Here is a 5,506-nt window from a genome sequence, read left to right as displayed (position 1 = left end):
CTCCTTGTTTCTGCAAGACCCTGTGAACCTGGCCAACCTGATTATTTTAGTATAAGTTTTGGAAATAAAACTGGAAAACTCAGGTCATGTAAGCTTGGCATCCTCCAGCATGTCCTGGCCAGTTTCCTCCCTGGTGGAACACAGATGAGGCAGGGCAGAGAGAAGATCAGAGAATATGGATGTGGTGAGAGTAACACTCTGAGCTTGCTCAAAACATGGAAGGGGTGGACAGTGGGAGGGGTAAGATTAAATCTCTCTCTAGTAAACCTGAAACGAAGAATCTTACACCACTCAAGCTGATTAGGGAATCCCTATAGCAGAATGGATACTGGCCTCAAATTTTCCAGGCAAATAGATGGAGCTGATCCTATCCTCATTAAGATTAAAGTAGAAAGTATAGAAAAAATAATACAGTTCCACACAAGAACAGGAATAGTACTAAGCAGAAAACAAGAGATAACTCAGATGAGGGAGTTGTTTTATTTAAAAAACAGAGTATTTTTTTCCCCACTTTGTCTAGGTCCAACTTTCCAAGTCAAGAGAGAGATACCAGAAAGAAGATTAGCTCAGTAGGCATAACAGTTTGTTTAAAGGGAGCATTTTCCAGCTATATTTATTATAGTTTTTCTAAGTATTCTTGTTTTGTTATTTTCCTATTTCCAGAGAAAGTTGTTCATAAGATCTGAACAATCTGTAAGAGTTATGGAGAACAAAGTTGAGACAAATTGTACAATGTGTGGAAAATCTCTATGGAAAAATTTGGCAAATGGTATTCCTCAAAAATTAGTGTACACAGAAACATATATAAGCTATATAAAATCTTAGCAAATACATAAGAATTCAGTTATTTTGATTTTAGAATGAAAAATCTGGAATTAACTCACAAGAAAACTTGGCTATTACCATGCAGAGCACTGCAGCATTCTGCAGTCTGGCGCTCAGCTCTAGGAATGACACTCCCAGTGCAGAATTAGGCACCTCCGTCTAAGAACCTAAGTGACTTGTTTAGTTTCTGAATTGAAGGAGAATTACGGTACTCATACTGATGAGCATCACAGACTGCTTATTTAGCATCTGCTGAAATATGTGGTGAGTCCCCATTTCTTGGTATGCTTTATACAAAAGCATGAACACATACATTAATGTCAGAGATTGTAAAATTGGATCGTGAAATGAGCACAGATTTATTTTTAATGGAAAGAATTGGACTTTCCTTTCCATATTCCTGGACTGTATAGCTGGAAAAGACTTATTAAAGACTCCAGAGCATACAGTACATACTGCTTTGGACACAGATTACAACTTTGTCTAATTTAGATGGTTTTCTGGCATTCTTTCTAATGCTCACCTCTCCCCTTGTTGTCCCACAAGTGGGGTCCGGTACCTGGTGTGCAATAAGCCAATCTTGCACACAGAGCCAAGATATTTATTTAGCTCATGTTTGTGCAAAGATGGGTGCTAGGTGGTAATTCCACAAAGCTAGCACACCACACAAAAGAACTACAGCGTATTTATATTGTTACATGATTAGCAAAAAGCCCGCCTAAGTTCATGCTCATTGATTAGTTGTGTTCAAATTAGCCTCGCTTGCCATGTAAATTAGCACGCGTGTTCCTTGCAGGTGTCGGGGGGGCAAGTCTTTCCAGTCTTGAACTGAGTCGGTGGTCACGATCTCCCCCTGCCGCCTTTACCTTTCCCCTAGTTACCGCAGTTTCTTGCTGACTTCTTGTTTCTTTGGCAATCGTCTAGCCTCCGACGCCTTCTAGGGCAGGATGTTCCCCTTTTATCAGTTTTCTAGTTCTTCTTCAAGGGCATAGTCATTGTAAGGCATGCATTGTTTATACAAGGCAATCAGGCTAGTACAGTGAAGACTACAGTCTAGGATAGGTATTAACCCAAACATATGGCTACACCCTTGTAACTTTTGGGTATCCCCCAAAAATGCAAAGACTTATTGTAAATGCAGTAAAGGTATTATGTGAATGTGGTTAGTAAATACATTTCTTTCCTCTTATCTCACAAGTAACTTCATTCATTTTCTTACAGGATTATCACAGCACTAACAGCTCCTTGTTTAGGGAAGACAGTGTTCTGCTTGAGGTTTTTTTTAAGGCCCCCTTAAAAAGTCCAGCATTTCCCTTTTACAGATTATTTAGGAATGACTGGTTTTGTGTGAAGATGGTTTGTGTGGCAATAAGGGCTCTGACCTTCATATATGTCCCTAACCTGGAACTGGTTAGACACTGGAGAGTAGAAAGGGGAACTGCCATATATGCTTGCCCTGTTCTTTGCCCAGTTATCCCTAGTTATCCCCTTGTAGCCACTCTTGGAGACAAGATCCAGGGCCAGATGAATCTTTTGGTATGACCCAGCAGCTGTTTTTATGTTAAGAGCACTCTTCAGCTTCTTCAATACAAATTTTAAGTGGCTTAACTTAAAAGCACTTCCCACTAGTTTCCACTGGAGTCCACTGGCATTCACAGGCATCCACTAGAGTCCACTACACTGTTGGATTTCACACTGAGGCAGCTCAGGAGTATCCATATATTGCATTTTGCACTCTGCTGTGAGAGCAGTGATCTCCCATGAAAGAAAAGGAATAAAAAGAAGTCCCAAAAAAGAACAGTTTCTGTTCTCCTAGTAATGACCACAGCTATTTGTCAAATGAACCTCTCAGAGCCCTCTGCCACTTATACAAAGCCTGGGAGCAAGAGCAAATACTATGATGGTTGAAATTTATATAACCCTTTGATAGGACTTAATCCTATGAATCTTCTGATATTCCACTAAATATTCTTGAAATATGTTCAGTCTTGCACTTATCTTCGGTTATTATTTGGTAAAAGGATACTGTTATATTCTAAAAATAAAACTAAAATAAAGGACTTCCAATAAAAGATCAGAGATCACAACATAAGTTTCCCAGCATCAAAAATGTCTTTTTCACATTTTGCTGAAAAATCAGCTGTGCATTAAAATCACAAACAACTTTTTGTTTCTAAGGAGTCAAAAGATTACATTTCTTAGTTACAGGCTTATATTCTGGGCACAATCTGTGAACTGAAATATGGACTGGATTTAGCATACTTCTGTTCCTGCTATAGCCATTAAGTGATTATTTGCATCAATAGGCAAGTTATACTGAAAAAGCATAAGATTCAATTTTTATCAAAAACTTTCAGGAAGCTTAATATTATGGTTCAGCAGGCTTGTACAGTATATGCTATCAGTTTTGCATTCTAACATGAAATAACCATAAAACTATCCAGAGATATGAAGATGATGGTGTGTGGCTGTTCACAGATGTTTGAGGGTAAAGGAGGAGGGAAAAGCAACTTGTTCTTGTGTTTGTACTTACATGATGAGCCAAGATCAAAAGAGGCCTCATCCTCCACGTGGTCATCTCTGAAAATTCTGATAAGGATTCAAGCTGATCCTAGCAGCAAACTTCTGAGCTCCTGAAACACTAATTTCTCCTAACTTCCGTTTTTCTTTTCTTTCTTTTTTTTTTTTTTTAATCATTCTCTGTATTCCCACCATGCCTGAAACTCAATTAGTGGCAATAACTTCTATGTATTATTTTTGTAAACTTTGTAATTAATAGTATACCAAGAGATTTGTCAGACAAAATAAAAGTACTCAAAACAAATGGAATAACAGCTAAAGAAATCTACATGCTTGAAGAAAATGCTGGACATTTATTTTTAGCTCATTGCATCCACAATTCCAGCCATCTATAAATCTACACAATTTCATCCACAGATTAGGTTATCTGGCAATAAATAGAGTAAGCTCTTATATAAATTATTACACGAACAGTTTTCTGCATAGATTTAATTATAAACATTACACAACTCTTCCAGTACTGCCAGTCTGTATAAAGTTCAGCTAATGGTAAGTACCTACAGCTATCATGATTTAACAGTGTATTTACAAGGGCAATCAGGTACACACATAAGGAGTACAAACACAGACAGGTATCCCACCTGCAAATGTGTATCTACGGTGAATTTTTCCTGCTGTCTTTAAAACAAGGACTTAAAGAGGAAGGTTTTCCCATTTCCTAAGCCAGTTAAAGATCATCCTGAGTGGTGCAGAAGTTGAAAGTTTAGGTTTGTGTTTTACCAGATATGGTTGGTATTTGCCAAGAGATCAAATGGGACTACAAAGGATCTAGGTGTAATTAAACATTAATTACTTTATAATTCAAGGATCTGCATAAATCAAATAGTTTAACTAAATTTGTGCAAAATCACACCTTTAGTTCAGCTGATACAAATTTTAGATCAAGCCCAAGTACATTTTAGTAATTATAAAAATGAGGTCATTTACAGCTACTTCTACCCCTGCAAGACTGCTTATTTCCCTAGCCTAGACTCATACCTCTTTTAAAGTATTGTTAATTTTATGCATCACCTGTGGGTATAGCCTGTCATTTCTATTTAAAGTCTACACACAGAGCATTTTTATTTCTCAGTTTTGAATAACTGTTCCTGGGCCATTCTCTTTCTCTGTCCCTAGATACAATGTCTGACTTTCAGAGGTGAGAAACAGAACTGGGATTCTTTCTGAATCTTGGGAGAGGGTGCAGGGCTAACCTTTGCTCTTGTTTTGCCCCAGATTCTCAGCTTTGCACATGAATGGATACTCTTCTGTTGAGGTCTTTTGGGAGGATGAAACAAATAGACTGCAAAAGAATACCAGGGAATTAACTTTGTGCACTATCTCTGCAAAGTTTCTTTCTGAGACTCCATGGAAAAAAGAAATTCAGAAGCTTGAAATGCCTGATGCAAAACTTTCAGAATAGGCAGGGCAGCCCAGCATTCCTCACGCACTGCTCTACAATAAAAATACACACAAATCTCTTACCAACTACATGGTTTCTTGCCAAAGATGGAGTGTAAAATACATTAATATAATTCTTTTGAAGTCCAACTGCAGTTTTGAAGATAAAAAGTTTTGCACTTGTTTGTTTAATCGCTGCTCTCTAACTAAGAAGGACAGATGCTATTTTTAGTTCAATAACTTGGGGAGTTTAACAAAATATGATGTTGTCGTGGTTTAATCTCAGTCGGCAACTAAGCACCATGCAGCCGCTCACTTACGTGGCACAGGAGACACCATGATCAGGCAGGTGGTTTTCCCAGGGCGAGGCTTATTCCCTGCACTCCGGGTGTGCTGACCCCTGCGATTTCCCCAAATGCGGGAAACTCGACTGCATAACTTGTGGTAGTGGGGGACTGCGTTCGCGCTCTCCCCTGTTTTTGCACGTGGCGCTTGCCTTGGCGGGTTTGTGGGAGTGTGATATAATCGATCTGCCAGGCCTCCCCATATTTATATTTCAGCCATCGTCCTCCATACCACAGAGGCTTTAACCGCTTGGCTTGCTTGATTGCAGCGCATGTTTCGCATTCATGGATAATCTGTGCAATAGTGTCCATGGTCAAGTCCACCCCTCGATCACGAGCCCATCTGTATGTTGCATCTCTTCCTTGGTGACCTGAGG

At 39.0% G+C, this 5,506-nt stretch overlaps 1 non-coding gene across 1 annotated transcript; it reads left to right on the top strand.

The window, feature by feature from the left end:
• Nucleotides 1-5,097: 5,097 nt before the first annotated feature.
• LOC143172297 (U1 spliceosomal RNA) lies at nt 5,098-5,261 on the top strand. The gene has a single exon (XR_012997320.1). It is a non-coding gene; the product is annotated as a U1 spliceosomal RNA (small nuclear RNA).
• The last annotated feature ends 245 nt before the right edge of the window (nt 5,262-5,506 follow it).

The sequence above is a fragment of the Aptenodytes patagonicus genome, chromosome W (assembly GCF_965638725.1).
Source record: "Aptenodytes patagonicus chromosome W, bAptPat1.pri.cur, whole genome shotgun sequence".
Lineage (NCBI taxonomy): Eukaryota > Metazoa > Chordata > Aves > Sphenisciformes > Spheniscidae > Aptenodytes > Aptenodytes patagonicus.
This window is presented reverse-complemented; position numbering and strand designations above follow the sequence as displayed.